Here is a 19,438-nt window from a genome sequence, read left to right on the forward strand (position 1 = left end):
GTGTCACGAGTCTAGAGCCTTTACTACATAACTGACTGTCTGATACAACATAAGTCTAGAAAATGCGGAAAGGAACAAGATAGGAAGGAGAAAACAGGGTTGCAAACGCCATGCAACTACCTTGAAATCTCCGTCAACCTCTGGATCAGCTGAGGACCCTCACTCTGCCACTCGGGAACCTGGATCTACACATAAGGTGCAGGGAGTAACGTGAGTATGCCAACTCAGTAAGTAACTAGAGTCAATGAGGTCTGAAAGCAGTGACGAGCAGTTAAAAATCATATAACTGAATAAACAACAAGATAACAAATCCATTTCACAGTTTAAAACCAGTTTCGTCGTAAAATCATCGAATTCAATTTAGACACTTGAAATCATATACTTAGCAATTTTTCCAACAGAGGCTTGTTTTTAAAAGAAGAGCGAAATCAGTGAAAATATCATAACTGGGCCCCTTGGGCAAGGTACCACTCAGAATATGGCCTCCCGGGCAGCCTTTCAGTCACTCGTGACTCTCTCTCGTCACTCAGTACTCACTCTCAGCACTCAGGCTCATTAATATTTCATAATAATAGAAATCGTAATAGCCATTGCGACGTGCAGCCCGATACATAATTTATAGTTGACTACGCTCACTAGGAGTGTACAGACTCCGGAGGGGCTCTTACAGCCTAAGCGTCATATTGCTGCGGCACGCAGCTCGATCCAATATATATATCGCTGCGGCATGCAACCTGATCCATATAAGTATCGCTGCGGTGTGCAGCCCGATCCATAACTCACACATATATAAATATCCTCACCATTAGGTTCTCAACCTCTCTCAGTCATTAACCTCACAGCCTCTCAGGCACAATAGTAGAAATTAGGGAACTCAGTCCAAACCGTCCTCACATTTAGAAGTGGAGTGATAAAACCTAATGAGACGACTGGCCAGGTCCGAGCCCTCTAACACACATTTAGAAGTGGAGTGATAAAACATTTAGAACTCAGTCCGAGCCCTCTAACACACAAGTCAGCATCCGGTTGACTTTTCCAACTCAAACTCACTCTATAGAGACTAAGTGTCTCAAACCTTACCAAAATCATTCCGGATTCGATCCAACTAACCCGATACAACATAACATAGATATACAAAGCATAAAGAAGCAGAAATGGAGGAAACAGGCGGTAACTCATGAGACGACTGGCCAGATCGTCACAGTAGTATTGCAAATGATTTTATATTTGCATTGTACATGTTTCTACATTTAAAATCCAAACATAACCCGAACATATAGTTTTGTTGCATTGATTCAAAGTCATCCTGCTTGGTGCCTTTTATTTTTATTTTATTTTTTAATTCTTAATCTCTCATTAAGTTTTAATTTGGTATTCGTCTGACCTTCTATGCTAATTTTTAATATGTAAGATTTTAAATTAATAAAATTCTATCTATTAAATTCTCATTAAAAATATGTAGTAAGGTTTAGTAAAATCAATTTCATAAGAATCCTTCGTATTGACAATACATTACCACTAAATAATGTCCAATAAAAAGAAAAAATAAGAGTAATATTAAATAGACTGCATAAAGAGTTGAAATTGAGAAAAAATACCCCCACGATAACATATTTTTATTTTATATTTGAACTATTTTTTCTACACAAATAATATTTTTTAATCAATTTTATGTGTAATATTAAATAATAACTAAGAAAATATTTAAGAATATAAATAGGTGAGAAAGAGGAAACAAATCGTTAGTAAGAGTCAATACCACTAATAATTCTACAAACATAAAGATCTAAAAGTAAAATGTCATATCAATCTTTTACTCTTTGAAAATTTATGGTGGATAAAATTATAATTAAGATTAAATATTAAAAATAAGAGATGTACTAATAGTAAGATCTGAATCAACATAGAATAAATTATTTTTTATGTTAAAAACAAATAATTAAATCTTTTAATTAATTATTTAGCACTAGAATCCAATTCAATTTTTTTTTTAAATTCATCATATAAAATTCTTATTCAAGTTAAAAAAAATCTTAGGGTATATAAATTTATTAAATAAAAAGAGCATTAGAACGCAAAGTAAAAAGGTTAGTATATTATTAAGAATCAAAATGATATGCAAGTGGCTGAGGAAGCACAATTAGCTAAATCTTAAACAAGAACAAGCTTTCAAGACTATATTCTAAAGAGTCGACTCTTGTGCTGACCTGACCAGTCGTCTTATGAGTTATCGCTCCGTTTCCCCATTCCTGCTTCTCATTGCTTTGTCTATCGGTTCTATATGTTATCGGGTTGGTTGGCTCGGGTTCGAAAAGGATTTGGTAAGGTTTGAGACACTTAGTCTCTTTTTAGGAAGCTTAAGTTGGAAAAGTCAATTGGATGTTGACTTATGTGTTCGAGGGCTCGGATGTGAGTTACGATGATTTGGATAGTTTCGGGAGGTGATTTGGGACTTAGGAGCATGATCGGAATGAGTTTTGGAGGTTCGGAGTAGGTTTAGTCTTGAATTAGCGAAATTGGATTTTTGGCGATTTCTGGTTGATAGGTGAGATTTTGATATAGGGGTCGAAATGGAATTCCGAGAGTTGGAGTAGTTCCGTTGTGTCATTTGGGATATGTGTGTGTAAAATTTCAGGTCATTAGGACGTGGTTTGGTTGCATTTTTTATCAAAAGCGGAATTCGGAAGATTTTGGAAACTTAGTCTTGAATCCGATGTGTTTTGGGTGATTCGATGTTGTTTGAGGCATTTTGAAGATTGGTACAAGTTTGAATAAGGTTTTGGGATATGTTTGTGCTTTTGGTTGAGGTCCCGGGGGCCTCAGGTGATTTCAGATAGTTGACGGAGAGCTTGGAATTTTGAAGAATGCTGCAAATTTTCTGCTTCTGGTATTTCCGAACCTGCGGATTGGGGACCGCAGGTGCGATGCCGCGGATGCGAGAAGGGAGGTCGCAGAAGTGGAAAAGGCCTGGGAAGGCAGGAACCGCAGATGCATTTTTGGGACCGCACCTGCGAAGGTGCATATGCGGTTAAAGCATCACAGATGCGGAAAATGGGAAGTTAAGTGAGGACCGTAGATGCGGTGGCCTTTACCATAGAAGTGGTAAATTGGCTGTAGATACAAAAATGCCTGGGCCAGAAGGTATAAATTGTTTTCTTTGCTAACTTTTGCTAAGAACTCCATTTTTGAAGATGGGAAAGAGGCTAAGGCAGTGGGTTTCAAGAGAAATCAAGGGATATCAGTTGGGTAAGTTCCTTAAGCTTTGTTATTTGGGTTTATGATCATTTTTTCTTTGTTTAATCATGGTATTAGTGGATATTAAGTAAGAAAAATTGGGGATTAGGGCTTGAGATTAAAAGACTTTAAAATAAGAATTTGAGGGGCCATTTGGACTCCGATTTCAGTAATCTTGGTATGTATGGACTCGTGGAAGGATAAGGAATCCGTTGATGTATTTTTTATCGAGTTCCGAGACGTGGGCTCGGGGGTCGAGTTTTAGTAATTTTGGGATATGTGCTGTATATTGATTATTTTTGCTTGGGCTTTGTTCGCTTAGCATATCTTGACGCCGTGATTCTGATTTTGGATAGATTCGATGCGAGTGGAGGTCGATTCTAGGGGCAAAGGCATCGTGGAGTAGTATTTTCACCTGTTTGAGGTAAGTAACCATTGTAAATCTGGAACTAAGGGTACAAAAACCCGGTATTTGACTTGTTTTGATAAATGCGGTGACGCATATGCTAGGTGACGAGCGTGTGGGCGTGCAGCGGTAGGTATTGTGACTTGGTCCGTACCGTAGCGACTATTAAGCCGCGTATTTGATTTGGAACCTTATGATATTCCGTACTTTAGTCATTTATACTATATTATGGGTTGTATGCCATGTTTGGGGCATTGTGCCGACCTGTTGAGACCCTTAGGGGCATTTTTACTGTCTTTCATCACTCTATTTATTTGAAAGCATATCCTCAGTCATGTTTTACCTATTTATTATTTAAAATCTGGTTTTATCACTCTACTTCTTAAATGTGAGGACTGTTTGGACTGAGTTCCCTAAATTCCTATTGTTGTGCCCGAGAGGCTGTGAGGTTAATGACTGAGAGAGGTTGAGAACCCAATGGTGAGGATACTTATATATGTATGACTTATGGATCGGGCTGCACGCCGCAGCGATACTTATATGGATCGGGTTGCATGCCACAGCAATATATATGTTGGATCGGGCTGTACGCCGCAACGATATGATGCTTAGGCTGTAGGATCCCCTCCGGAGTCTATACACCCCCAGTGAGTGTAGTCGACTATAAACTATGGATCGGGCTGCACGTCGCAGCGGTTACTATGATTATAATTATTATTATGAGAAATTAATGAGCCCAAGTGTTGAGATTGTGTACTGAGTGACCAAAGCTGAGTCACGAGTGACTGAGAGGCTGCCCGAGAGGCCATATTCTCAGTGATACCTTGCCCGAGGGGCCCTGTTATTATATGTTCACTAATTTCACTCTTTCTTTAAATAAGCCTCTGTTGGAAAAATTGCTAAGTATATGATTTCAAGTATTTAAACTGAAACTGATGATTTCATGACGAAAATGGTTTTAAATTGTGGAGTTTGATCGGTTATCCTGTTGTTTATTCATTTATATGAGTTTTAACTGCTCGTCACTGCTTTCAGACCTTATTTACTTTAGTTACTTACTGAGTTGGCGTACTCACGTTACTCCCTGCACCTTGTGTGCAGATCTAGGTGCCCGAGCAGCAGAGTGAGGATCCTTAGCTAATCCAAAGTTTGCCAGAGATTGCAAGGTAGCTGCATGGCATCCACAACACTTCTTCCTCCTTCCTATCTTGTTCCTTTTTGCATTTTTTTTGACTTTTGATGTATTAGACAGTCGACTCTAGACTTGTGACACCAGATGTTTGGGCTGTGTTGGTTTATGTTTTATTGATTTCCGCACATTTTAGTTGTTTTAAACACTTATTATGAAAAATTTGGTAATTAAACCCGTGTTAGAAAATGGTTTATTAAAAGAAAAGGGTTATGATCGATGTTTGGGTAGGCTTTCCTAGTAATGTGATAGGCGCCATCACGACCGAGTAGTTGGGGTCGTGACAAGTTGGTATCAGAGCCTAGGTTACATAGGTTTCGCAAGTCATGAGCCGGTTTAGTAGAGTCTCACAGATCGGTACGGAGACGTCTGTATTTATCCTTGAGAGGCTGGAGAACCTTTAGGAAAAACTTCATATTCTTGAAATTCTTGTCGTGCGAATTTGTTGATCCGAGTACTAAACTTCTGTTATTCCATTCACTCACAGATGGTAAGGACACGTGCTACCGGGCAGGATGGACGACTACTAGTACCACCAGCTGGGGCCACCAGAGGACGAGGACGCGATTGAGGTCGTGGTAGGGGCAGAGCAGCAAGGGTAGCACTTGCAGATCCACCAGCTGCCCCAGTTCAGGATTAGGTCCCAGTTGTGGACGCTACAGCAGCACCAGCTGTGCCTATTGTGCTTCCAGGCCTTTAGAAGGCTCTAACAGATCTTATCAGTGTGTACCAATTTGGCTCAGGCGGTCTCGATTACTACGGCTGCAGCTACTTCTCAGGCCAGGGAAGGCACCCAGACTCCCGTTGCTCGCACACCTGAGTAGGTTGTACAGGGACTCCAGACACCGGGGGCACCTCTAGCCCAGCCGGTTGCACCAGCTTAGGAGTATGTGTTACCAGTTATGCCGGACAACGAGAAACATCGACTAGAGAGGTTTGGCAGACTTCAGCCTCCGATTATCAGCGGTGCAGAGGGCGAGAATGCCTAGAGTTTCTTGGATAAGTGCCAGAGGATGCTTCGTACAATGGGTATTCTAGAGAGTAGTGGTGTAGATTTTACCACCTTTTAGTTTTTTGGGGCTTTCTTTACTTGGTGGGAGGCGTATGAGAGGCGTAGGCCTGTTGGTGCAGCACCCCTTACTTGGCAGCAGTTCTCTGTTCTCTTTCTAGAGAGGTATGTGCCATAGTCTCGCCGAGAGGAGCTGCGCAGGTAGTTCGAGCAGTTGCGCTAGGGAGAGATGACTATGACGCACTATGAGATGCGGTTCTCTAAGTTAGCTCGTCATGTAGTCTGGTTAGTTCCCTCAGATCGAGAAAGGATTAGGAGGTTTGTTGATGGCCTCACATATCAGTTTCGGATTCTGATGACTAGGGAAAGGGTGACGGGTGCTACCTTCGAGGAGGTTGTTGATATCACCTGTGAGATTGAGTCGGTTTGCCGCCAGGACCGAGAGGAGAGGGAGGTCAAGAGGCCTCGGGGATCTGGTAGCTTTAGTAGTGCTCCTTCGAGGGGTCAGTTTCTGCATGGCAAAGGCCGTCCATTCATGCTGGCTCAGTCAGCTCGCCTAGGTTATCATGGGCATCATCGGGTCATAGATCTCACAATTCTCATCAGGGCCATTCATCCCTTAGTTCCCTTCCAACCTAGAGTTTTTCCTGTGCCCCATCGGTTCAAGGTTTTTCCATGATAGGTCCTTCTACTGGTCATTTTGGTGCCAGGGGTTCCCTTCAGTCCCCATCTCCAGCACCGATGAGTTGTTATGAGTGTGGAGAGCTTGGGCATATGAGGAGGCAATGTCCTCGTCTTCATGATGGTCCATCTCAGTAGATGGGTCAGCCCTCGACTTTAGCTCCAATTACTTCACCACCCACCCACCCAGCTAAGGGTGGAGGTCAGTCAGCTAGGGGTTGCCCTAGAGGGGGAGGTCGATTAGGAGGTGGTTAGGCTCGTTTCTATGCCCTCTCAGGTAGACCAGATGTTGCTGCTTTAGATGTCATGATTTCAGGTATTGTTTCAGTCTTCCACAGAGATGCCTTTGTATAATTTGATCCCTGTTCCACCTTTCCTTATGTGTCATCATACTTTTCCCGTTATTTGGATACGTCCCGTAAGTCTCTTGTTTCAATTGTTCATGTATCTACTCCGGTGGGCGATACTGTTGTTGTAGACCATGTGTACCAGTCGTGTGTGGTGACTATTGGGGGTCTGGAGACCCGAGTGGATCTTTTATTATTGTGTATGGTGTATTTCGATGTCATTTTGGGCATGGATTGGCTATCTCCATGTCGTGCTATTCTGGACTGTCATGCCAAGACAACCACATTGGCTATTCCGGATGTGTTACAGATCGAGTAGCAAGGTTTGACTGATTATGTTCCCAGTAGGGTGATCACATTCTTGAAGGCCCAGCGTATGGTTAGGAAAAGATGTCTTTCGTATCTAGCCTTTGTGAGGGATGTCGGTGCAGAGACTCCCAGTATTGATTTTGTCCCAGTTGTGAGGGATTTTTCTGATGTATTTCCTAAAAACCTGTCGAGCATGCCACCAGACAGGGATATTGATTTTGGTATTGACCTGGTGCCGAGCACTCAGCCCATTTCTATTCCGCCATATCGTATGGCACCAGCGGAGTTGAAAGAGTTAAAGGAGCAGCTTCAGGAACTCCTTGATAAGGGGTTTATTCGGACAAGTGTGTCACCTTGGGGTGCGCCGGTTCTATTTGTGAAGAAGAAGGATGACACTATGAGGATGTGCATTGATTATAGACAATTGAACAAAATAACAGTTAAGAACAAGTATCATTTGCCTCTCATTGATGATTTATTCGACCAGCTTCAAGGAGCGAGGGTGTTCTCCAAGATTGATCTTCATTCAGGTTATCACCAGTTGAAGATCAGGGACTCAGATATTCATAAGATAACTTTTAGGACCCGATATAGTCATTATGAGTTCTTGGTGATGTCTTTTGGGCTGACCAATGCCCCAACAACGTTCATGCATTTGATGAACAGCATGTTCCAGTCTTATCTTGACTCATTTGTCATACTCTTCATTGATGATAATCTAGTGTATTCACGTAGTCACGAGGAGCATGTAGAGCATTTGAAAGTTGTGTTGCAGAGATTGAGGGAGGAGAAGCTTTATGCAAAATTCTCCAAGTGTGAGTTTTGGCTCAGTTCAGTGGCTTTTTTGGGGCACGTGGTGTCCAACGATGGTATTTAGGTTGATCCAAAGAAGATAGAGGCGGTTCAGAGTTAGCCCAGACCGTCCTTAGCCACGGAGATTCACAGCTTTCTTGGTTTAGCAGGCTATTATCGCCGGTTTGTTCAGGGATTCTCATCTATCGCATCGCCCTTGACCAAGTTAACCAAAAGGGTGCTTCATTTGTATGGTCGGATGAGTGTGAGGAGAGCTTTCAGAAGCTCAAAACAGCCTTGACCACAACTCCAGTGTTAGTTTTGCCATCAACTTCAGATTCATATACTATGTATTGTGATGCTTTGAGGGTTGGTATTGGTTGTGTATTGATGTAGGAGAGTAGAGTTATTGGTTATGCTTCTCGTCAGTTGAAGCCCAATGAGAAGAACTACCCCGTTCATGATTTGGATTTGGCTGCCATTGTCCACCCATTGAAGATTTGGAGGCATTACTTGTATGGTGTGTCTTTTGAGGTGTTTACTGATCATCATAGCCTCCAGCACTTGTTCAAACAGAAGGATCTCAATTTGAGGCAGTGGAGGTGGTTAGAGTTGCTTAAGGATTATGATATCACTATATTGTACCATCCGGGGAAGGCCAATATGGTGGCCGATGATTTGAGTCGAAAGGCGGTGAGTTTGGGGAGTTTGGCATATATTCCAGTTGGGGAGAGACCTCTTGCGGTTGATGTTCTGGTCTTGGCCAATTGGTTTCGTGATGTTAGATGTTTCGTAGCCCAGTCGGTTATTGGCTTGCGTGGTTTCTCGGTCTTCCTTATATGATCGCATCAAAGAGTGGCAGTATGGTGATCCGCATTTGCTTGTCCTTAAGGACAGGGTTCAGCATGACGATGCCAGAGATGTGACTATTGGTGATAATAGGGTGTTGAGGATGCAGGGACGGATTTGTGTGCCCAATGTAGATGGGCTTCGGGAGTTGATTCTGGACGAGGCCCATAGCTCGCGGTATTCCATTCATCCAGGTGCCGCGGAGATGTATCAGGATTTGAGGTAGCATTATTGGTGGAGGAGAATGAATAAAGACATTGTAGGATTTGTAGCTCGGTGTCTCAATTGTCAGCAGGTGAAATATGAGCATTAGAGACCAGGCGGCTTGCTTCAGCAGATGGATATTCCATAGTGGAAGTGGGAGAGGATCACTATGGACTTTGTTGTTGGACTTCCATGGACTTTGAGAAAGTTCAATGCTATTTGGGTGATTGTGGATCGGCTGACCAAGTCCGCGCACTTCATTCCTGTGTGTACTACCTACTCTTCAGAGCGGTTGGCAGAGATCTATATCCGGGAAATTGTTCGTTTGTATGGTGTCCCGGGTTCCATCATTTCAGATAGGGGCACTCAATTTACCTCATAGTTTTGGAGGTCTGTGCAGTGAGACTTGGGTACTCAGGTTGAGTTGAGCACAACTTTTCACCTTCAGACGGACGGGCAGTCCGAGCGCACTATTCAGATATTGAAGTACATGTTGCGTGCTTGTGTCATTGATTTTGGAGGGTCATGGGATCAGTTTCTACCGCTTGCAGAGTTTGCTTATAACAACAACTACCAGTTGAGTATTCATATGGCTCCGTATGAGACTTTGTATGAGAGGCAACGTAGATCTCTAGTTGGTTGGTTTGAGCTGGGTGAGGCTAGGTTATTGTGGATAGACTTGGTGCAAGATGCCTTGGAAAAGGTGAAGGTAATTCAGGAGAGACTTTGTACAGTGCAGTCAAGGCAAAAAAGTTATGCTGACAAGAAGGATTGAGATGTGTCCTACATGGTTGGCAAAAAGGTTCTGTTGAAAGTTTCGCCCATGAAGGGTGTTATGAGATTTGGGAAGAAAGGTAAATTGAGTCCTCGGTTCATTGGGCCGTTTGAGGTACTTCGGTGGATTGGGGAGGTGACTTATAAGCTTGCTTTGCCACCCAGCTTGTCAAGTGTGCATCCAGTATTTCATGTTTCTATGCTCCGGAAGTATATTGGGGACCCGTCTTATGTTCTGGATTTCAGCACGATTTAGTTGGATGATGATTTGACCTATGATGTAGAGCCGGTAGCTATTTTGGGTCATCAGGTTTGGAAGTTGAGGTCAAAAGATATAACTTTAGTAAAAGTGCAGTGGAGAGGTCGGCTCATGGTGAAGGCTACCTGGGAGACCGAGCGGGATATGCGGAGCAGATATCCTCACCTATTTGAGGCTTTAGGTATGTTTGTTGACTCGTTCAAGGATGAACGTTTGTTTAAGTTGGGGAGGATGCGACGACCCAACCAGTCGTCTCATGAGTTACCGTTTCCCCCATTTCTTCTTCTTATTGCTTTGTCTATCGGTTCTATATGTGATCGGGTTGGTTGGCTCGGGTTTGGAAAAGATTTGTTAAGGTTTGAGACACTTAGTCTATTTTTAGGAAGCTTAACTTAGAAAAGTCAATCGGATGTTGACTTATGTGTTTGAGGGCTCGAATGTGAGTTCCGATGGTTCGGATAGCTTCGGGAGGTGATTTGGGACTTAGGAGCGTGATCGGAATGAGTTTTAGAGGTCCGGAGTAGGTTAAGGCTTGAATTGGCAAAATTGGATTTTTGGCGATTTCCGGTTGATAGGTGAGATTTTGATATAGGGCTCGAAATGGATTTCGAGAGTTGCAATAGTTCCATTGTGTCATTTGGGATGTGTGTGTAAAATTTCAGGTCATTCGGACGTGGTTTGGTTGGGTTTTCGATCAAAAGCGGAATTCGGAAGATTTTGGAAACTTAGGCTTAAATCCTTTGTGTTTTAGGTGATTCGATGTTGTTTGAGGTGTTTTGAAGATTGGTACAAGTTTGAATAAGGTTTTGGGATATGTTTGTGCTTTTTGGCTGAGGTCCTGGCGGTCTCGAGGTGATTTCGGATGGTTGACGGAGAGTTTGGAGTTTTGAAAAATGTTGCAGATTTTCTGCTTTTGGTATTTCTGCACCTGCGGATTGGGGACCGCATGTGCGATACCGTAGATGCGAGAAGGGAGGTTGCAGAAGCGGAAAAGGCCTGGGAAGGCAGGAACCACAGATAAGTTTGTGGGACCGCACCTGCGAAGGCGCATATGCGGTTATGGCATCACAGATGCGAAAAATGGGAAGTTAAGTGAGGACCGCAGATGCGGTAGGCTTTACCGCAGAAGCGGTACCGCAAAAGCGGTAAATTGGCCGCAAATGCGAAAATGCCTGGGCCAGAAGGTATAAATTGTTTTCTTCGCAAAATTTTGCTAAGAACTCCATTTTTGAAGACAGGAAAGAGGCTAAGGTAGTGGGTTTCAAGAGAAATCAAGGGATATCAGTTAGGTAAGTTCCCTAAGCTTTATTATTTGGGTTTCTGATCATTTTTCCATTGTTTAATCATGGTATTAGTGGAGATTAGGGAAGAAAAATTGAGGATTAGGGCTTGAGAGTAAGAGACTTTGAAATGAGAATTTGAGGGGTCATTTGGACTCTGATTTCAGTGTTCTTGGTATGTATGGACTCGTAGAAGGATAAAAATTCCGTTGATATGATTTTATCGAGTTCCGAGACGTGGGCCTGGGGTTCGAGTTTTGGTAATTTCAGAATTTGTGTTGTATATTGATTATTTTCGCTTGGGCTTCGTTCCCTTAGCATATCTTGACACCGTAATTCTGATTTTGGATAGATTCGACGCGAGTGGAGGCCGATTTGAGGGGCAAAGGTGCCGCTGAGTAGTATTTTCACTGGTTTGAGGTAAGTAACCATTGTAAATATGAGTTGAGGGTACAAAACCCCGGTATTTGACTTGTTTTGATAAATGCGGTGACGCACATGCTAGGTGACGAGCGTGTGGGTGTGCACTGGTAGGGGTTATGACTTGGTCCGTCCCGTAGCGACTATTAAGCCACATATTTGATTTGGAACCTTATGATATTCCGTACTTTAGTCATTTATACTATATTATGGGTTGTATGCCATGTTTGGGGCCTTGTGCCAACCTGTTGAGACCCTTAGGGGCATTTTTACTGTCTTTCCTCACGCTACTTGTTTGAAAGCATATCCTCAGTCATATTTTACATGTTTATTGTTTAAAAACTAGTTTTATCACCCTACTTCTTAAATGTGAGGACTGTTTGGACTGAGTTTCCTAAATTCCTATTATTGTGCCCAAGAGGCTGTGAGGTTAATGACTGAGAGAGGTTGAGAACCCAATGGTGAGGATACTCATATATGTATGACTTATGAATCGGGTTGCATACAATAGCGATACTTATATGGATCGGGCTGCATGCCGCATCGATATATATATTAGATCGGGCTGCGCGCCGCAACGATATAACACTTGGGATGTAGGAGCCCCTCCGGAGTCTGTACACCCCAAGTGAGCATAGTCGACTATAAACTATGGATCGGGCTGCACGCCGCATCGATTACTATTATTATTATTATTATTATTACTATTATTCTTATTCTTATTCTTATTACTATGAGATATTAATGATCCCGAGTGCTGAGATTGTGTACTAAGTGACAAGAGCTGAGTCACGAGTGACTGAGAGGCTGCCCGAGAGGCCATATTCTGAGTGATACCTTGCCCGAGGGGCCCAGTTATGATATGTTCACTAATTTCACTCTTCCTTTAAATAAGCCTCTGTTGAAAAAATTGCTAAGTATATGATTTTAAGTATTTAAACTGAAATTGATGATTTCACGACGAAATTGGTTTGAAATTGTGGAGTTTGATCAGTTATCCTGTTGTTTATTCATTTATATGATTTTTAACTGCTCGTCACTGCTTTCAGAGCTTATTTACTTTAGTTACTTACTGAGTTGGCGTACTCACATTACTCTTCACCTTGGGTGCAGATCCAGGTGCCCGAGCGGCAGAGTGAGGATCCTCAGCTGATCCAGGGTTTGCCGGAGATTGCAAGTTAGCTGCATGGCGTCCACAGCCCTGCTTCCTCCTTCCTATCTTGTTCCTTTTCGCATTTTTTTGACTTTTGATGTATTTGACAGTCAGTTATGTATTTAGAGGCTCTATACTTGTGACACCAGATGTTTGGACTGTGTTGGTTTATGTTTTATTGATTTATGCACATTTTAGTTGTTTTAAACACTTATTATGAAAAATTTGGTAATTAAACCCGTGTTAGAAAATGGTTTATTAAAAGAAAAGGGTTATGATCGATGTTTGGGTAGGCTTGCCTAGTAATGTGATAGGCGCCATCATGACCGGGTATTTGGGGTCGTGACAACTCTGGTATAACAGGATTATTCTTTGTAGATACCTCCGGCGAAATCGAAATAATATTTCAATGTCATGAATTACTTGCAAATATCATATCAAGAGGCATGACACTATTAGCAATAATAGAAAGTGGTGTACCAACAACGATTTTATTATGAGGCCACCCACTTTAGATTTGATATACCTCTTCAAACAACTTAAATAACCATCACAAATATATCAAAGCAGAGCAATGGTGCTAAATTTAGGTAAGCAAAATTGATAATATTGGATGAAGCACTTATGGCTAAGTGTCAAACGATCGAAATAATTGCCGGAGTTCTCGAGATATATTGAATATTAATGAACCGTTTGATGAAAAATTAATGGTTTGGGAGGTGATTTATGTCAAGCAGTACCATTAGTTCAAAAATCGACAAAAACTGAGACTGTAAAAGCTAGCTTGCCAAAGTTATACTTCTGGCCTCAAACGAAAATATTCAACTGACAAGAAATATCAAGTAAGAACAGATCTAGTATTCAGTGTCTTCTTGCTTCGTGTCAGAAACAAAGAAGAGCATCCAATAAAATATGATTTGGTTATTCCTGAATACTTGGTTATCAATCCCAATGGTAATAGTAGTGCATTTAAAAGGAGAAATATTTCTATCATTAGATTTTGTGCAAATCGCATGATAGAATCAAAAAGATATCTTAGCTAGAAGAAATGAATATGTTGATCAACTAAATAAAAGGTTGATTGCAAAATGTTATAGTAAAAATAAAATATTTTTCAGTATTTGACTCAGCAAAAAATGATACCAATAATTACTACCAATATCACAACCCCGGTTCACCTTCCGTGAACCATCGTGATGGCACCTAGTCTCTACGACTAGGTAAGCCTAAAATGCGGAAGATAAACCAATTTACGGAAGAATACAATTTAAAACAGAAATAATGTAATAAAACATCGTTTTAAAAGTGCCGCTCGGCATACAAAATGTAACTCTCAAAACCAATACACTTTCCCAAAACCCGGAAACCCATGAATCATAAGCTAAGAGATACATAAGAAGCTCTAACTCTAGAAATGTCTAACCAAAAGGGGAATACTGAAGGGGTATACTATTACAGAAAGATAGAAAGGGACTCTTTGGTCTACGGACGCGGTAGATATACCTCAAAGTCTTTAAAGAAGCGCCTCGCATCAAAGATGATAAGACAGAGTTAAAGTACTTGGATTTGCACATGAAAAACATGCGCAGAAGGGCCATGAGTACACCACAACGACACTCAGTAAGTGCTAAGCGTAACCTCGGTCGGGCAGTCACGAGGAAGGTCAAGGCCCTACTGAGGTTAAATAAAATACAAAGTATAACAATGTAGAACAAGACGGTATAATGAAGTTCAACAGTAAGAAATAACATAGAATAGAAAGAGCAACAACCACTAGAACAGAGGCAAAATAATAACGGAAAGGAAATACAACTCAACACAGAGGTAACAACTGAGGTACCTTCCAGGATACCGTCCTGTAGTCCCAATTACATCTATCCAGTGGATCGCCCAGGATACCCTCCCGTAGTCCATCATATATATATCCGAAGGATCTCCCGGGATCCCGTCCCATAGTCCAACCATCAGTGCGCGGGGATCTACCGAAATCATGATCCGTAGTTCCAAATATAAATACCCAGTACTGGGGGAATCTACCGGGTGCAGTCCCTTAGTTCCATATAACTGTGCAGGTGGATCTACTGGAATCCCACATTAGTAGTCCCAAAAAAACAAACAAGGGGGATCTACCGGAATCCCACATCCGTAATCCCAAATAAACACACAAGGGGATCTACCGGAATCCCACATCCGTAGTCCCAATATAAATACATAGCAGCAACAGGAAAATATTCAGAAATGTCAAATTTTATATTAAGGCAAACAAGTAATTCTAGCCTAGCATGCTGCACAGAATTCAGGTAAGGCAGTTTGAGCAAGTAAAGCAATCAAATCACTTAGACATGCTTTCCTAAGCTAACAACAGGCTTAATAGTGTAAGTAATAAAAACAGGAAAGAAAACATACTAGTAATTACCTAACGAAAATCGGATTTACAATAATTAGCACAAGTACGCACTCGTCACCTCACGTACAAGGCATTTCAATTACCAAATATACCAAATCCTAAGGGAATAGTCCCCCACAGAAGGTTAGACAAGCCACTTACCTCGAACCGGCTCAAAATCAACCCCAAACCATGCTCTTGCCACGAGTACTCGACTCCAAATGGCCCAAATCTATTCAATTCAATTGCATAATGTAAATAACACTTCAAGTAACTGATTCTACAAAGAAATTCTAAGCTAATACGCAAAATTAGGTAAAATAACCAAAATGCCCCTCGGACCCATATTTCGGAATAGGGTAAAATTTACATTTTCAGAAACCTCGTACCTTCACGAGTATATACATAACAAGAACACTGAAATCGGAGTTCAATTGGCCCCTCAAATACCCATGTTAAGGTCTCTTAATCTCAAGCCCTAATTACCCATTTTTCCCAAATTTCTCACCACCAATTAGGTCCTTAATCACATATAAACGAGTTCTGAAGTCAAAAATGGTATCTCCAAGTGATTCTCCTTGAATCCCTCTTCAAAGATCTCCAAAATCTGTCAAAAATGGTGGAAGATAACCCCAAAATCGCGGACCAAATGACTATTTAAACATTCTGCCCAGGCATCAAATCCTTCTTCGCGAACGCGGTCAACGCCTCGCATTCGCGAAGCACAAATTTACTTTGACTAAATTCCTTCACCGCGATTGCGACACACAGCTCGCGAACGTGAAGGCTTATCTCTCATACTCAACACGAACGCGACGTCCCCTCCGCGAACGCGACGTCCCCTCCGCGAACGCGAAGGACAAATCAACCTCAACCCAGCCGCCCAACTTTCCTCTACGCGAATGCGGCATCACCTCGCGTATGCGATGCACAAGACCCCAGCCCCTTCGTGAACGCGGAGACTCCCTCACGAACACGAAGGCTAAAATCCTCAGCCTCACCTGCTAACATTTTGCGAAGGCGAGGGCCTACTCGCGAACGCGAAGGTCATTTTTCTGCAACACCCGACAACAGTTTTCTGCAGTTTTTCACAATTTGAAATGGTCCGATTGACCACCCGAAACACACTCGAGGCCCCTGGGACCTCAACCAGACCTGCCAACCAATCCTAAAACGTCATTCAAACTTGGTCCAACCTTCGGAACGCTCAAAACAACATTAAAACACCTATTTTTCATTGGATTCAAGCCTAAGAATTCCAAATACTCTAAAAATACTCTTTCGATCAAAAAGTCTGTTAAACCTCGTCCGAATGACCTAAAATTTTGCACACACATCATATTCAATACTACGGAACTACTTCAATTTCCGAAATTCCATTCCGACCCTCGGATCTAAATCTCACTATCGAACTGGAAACTTCAAAAATTCAACTTTCGGCATTTCAAGCCTAAATTAGCTACGACCTCCAAAACACAATCCGTACACGTCCCTAAGCCCAAAATCACCCAACGAGGCTAACGGAACCATCAGATTTCCATTCTGAGACTGTCTTCACACTATTCGGACTACGGTCAACTTTCCAACACTTAAGCTCTCATTTAGGGACTAAGTGTCCCAAAGCTCTCCGAAACTCAAAATCGAATATCCCGACAAATCAAAATAGCAAAAATAAACTCGCGGAAAGCAGTTAATGAGCAATCGGGGCGTAAATTCTTAAGATGACCGGCCGGGTCATCACATCTTCCTACACTTAAACATTTGTTTGTCCTCGAACGAGCATAGAGACATACCTGAAGTATTGAAAAGATGAGGGTAACGGCTGCGCATATCGCTCGATCTCCCTGGTCGCCTCCTCGACTGGCTGGCCACGCCACTGAACCTTTACCGAAACAATGTTCTTTGACCTTAGCTTTCTAACCTACCCGTCCAATATTGCCACTAGCTCCTCAACATAAGATATATCCTTGTCCAACTGGACTGAAATGAAATCCAACACATGCGACGGATCACCGTGATACCTCCGGTACATCGAAACATGAAATACCGGATGAACTCTTGCCAAGCTAGGAGGTAAGGCAAGCTCATAAGAAACCTCCCCAAGACGCCTCAACATCTCAACAGGACCAATAAACCTCGGACTCAACTTCCCTTTCTTCCCAAATCTCATAACGCCCTTCATTGGCGAAACCCGAAGCAGAACCCGCTCTCCAACCATATAGGAAACATCACGAACCTTCCAGTTCGCGTAACTCTTCTGTCTGGATTGGGCTGTGCAGAGTCTATCCTGAATCATCTTAACCTTCTCCAAAGCATCCTGAACTAAGTCCGTGCCCAATAATCTGACCTCACCTGGCTCAAACTAACCCACCGGGGATCTACACCGTCTACCATATAAAGCCTCATAGGGTGCCATCTGAATGCTGGACTGATAGCTGTTGTTGTAAGCAAACTCTGTCAATGTCAAGAACTAATCCCAAGACCCTCCAAACTCAATCACACACGCACAAAGCATATCCTTAAGAATCTGAATAGTGCGCTCGGACTGTCCATCCATCTGCGGGTGAAATGTTGTACTCAACTCCACCCGAGTACCCAACTCATGCTGAACGGCTCTCCAAAACCGTGATGTGAATTGAGTACCTCTATCTGAAATGATTGAAACTGGAATACTATGCAGACGAACAATCTCCCGGATATAGATATCTGCCAATCTCTCCAAAGAATAAGTAGTACACACATGAATGAAATGAGCGGACTTGATCAGCCGATCCACAATCACCCAAATAGCATCGCACTTTCTTAAAGTCCGTGGGAGCCTAACTACAAAGTCCATGGTGATCCGCTCCCACTTCCACTCCGGAATCTCTATCTGCTGAAGCAACCCACCCGGTCTCTGGTGCTCATACTTCACCTGTCGATAGTTGAGACACCGATCTACGAATCCAACTATATCTTTGTTCATCCACCTCCACCAATAGTGCTGTCTCAAATCCTAATACATCTTCGTGACACCCGAATGGATGGAATACCGCAAACTATGGGCCTCCTCTAGAATTAACTCTCGAAGCCCATCAACATTGGGTACACAAATACGACCCTGCATCCTCAATAACCCATCATCACCGATAGTCACATCTTTGGCATCATCGTGCTGAACCTTGTCATTGAGGACAAGCAAATGAGTATCATCATACTGCCGCTCCCTGATACAATCAAATAAGGAAGACCGAGAAACCATGAAAGCTAAAACCCGACTGGGATCTAAAAGATACAATATCACAAACTAGCTGGCTAGGGCCTAAACATTCATCGCCATAGGCCTCTCCGATGCTGGTAAATATGCCAAACTCCCCAAACTCTCTGTCGGTGACTCAAAGCATCGACCACCACATTAGCCTTGCCTAGGTGATACAAAATAGTGATGTCATAGTCCTTCAGCAACTCTAACCACCTCCTCTGGCGCAAATTTATATCCTTTTGCTTGAACAAGTGCTGCAAGCTCTGATGGTCAGTATAAATCTCACAAGGCACACCATATAAATAATAGCGCCAAATCTTCAGGGCGTGAACAATGGCAGCTAACTCAAGGTCGTGAACAATATCTTCAACTATCTGGATGTGTAGGAAATCACCCTACCGTCTTGCATCAACACCGCTCCGAGGCCAATCCTCGAGGCATTATAATAGACTGTATAAGACCCCAAACCTGTAGACAATATTAAAACTAGGGCTATAGTCAAAGCTGTTTTGAGCTTCTAAAAGTTCACCTCACACTCCTCCGTCCACTGAAACGGAGCACCCTTCTGTGTTAACCTGGTCCTAGGGGATACAATCGATGAAAACCACTCCACAAAACGACGGTAGTAGCCCGACAAGCCAAGAAAACTGCGGATCTCGATAGCTGAGGATGGTTTGGGCCAATACTGCGCAACCTTTATCTTCTTCGGATTCACCTAAATACCCTCACTCGATACCACATGGCCTAAGAATGGCACTGAATCCAACCAAAACTCACATTTCGAGAACTTAGCATATAACTTCTTCTCTCTCAGAATCTGGAGCACAATCCTCAGGTACTGTTCATGATCTTCCTGACTCCGGGAATACACCAAAATATCATCAATAAAGACATTGACAAACGAG

The sequence above is a fragment of the Nicotiana sylvestris genome, chromosome 6, assembly GCF_000393655.2.
Source record: "Nicotiana sylvestris chromosome 6, ASM39365v2, whole genome shotgun sequence".
Classification (NCBI taxonomy): domain Eukaryota; kingdom Viridiplantae; phylum Streptophyta; class Magnoliopsida; order Solanales; family Solanaceae; genus Nicotiana; species Nicotiana sylvestris.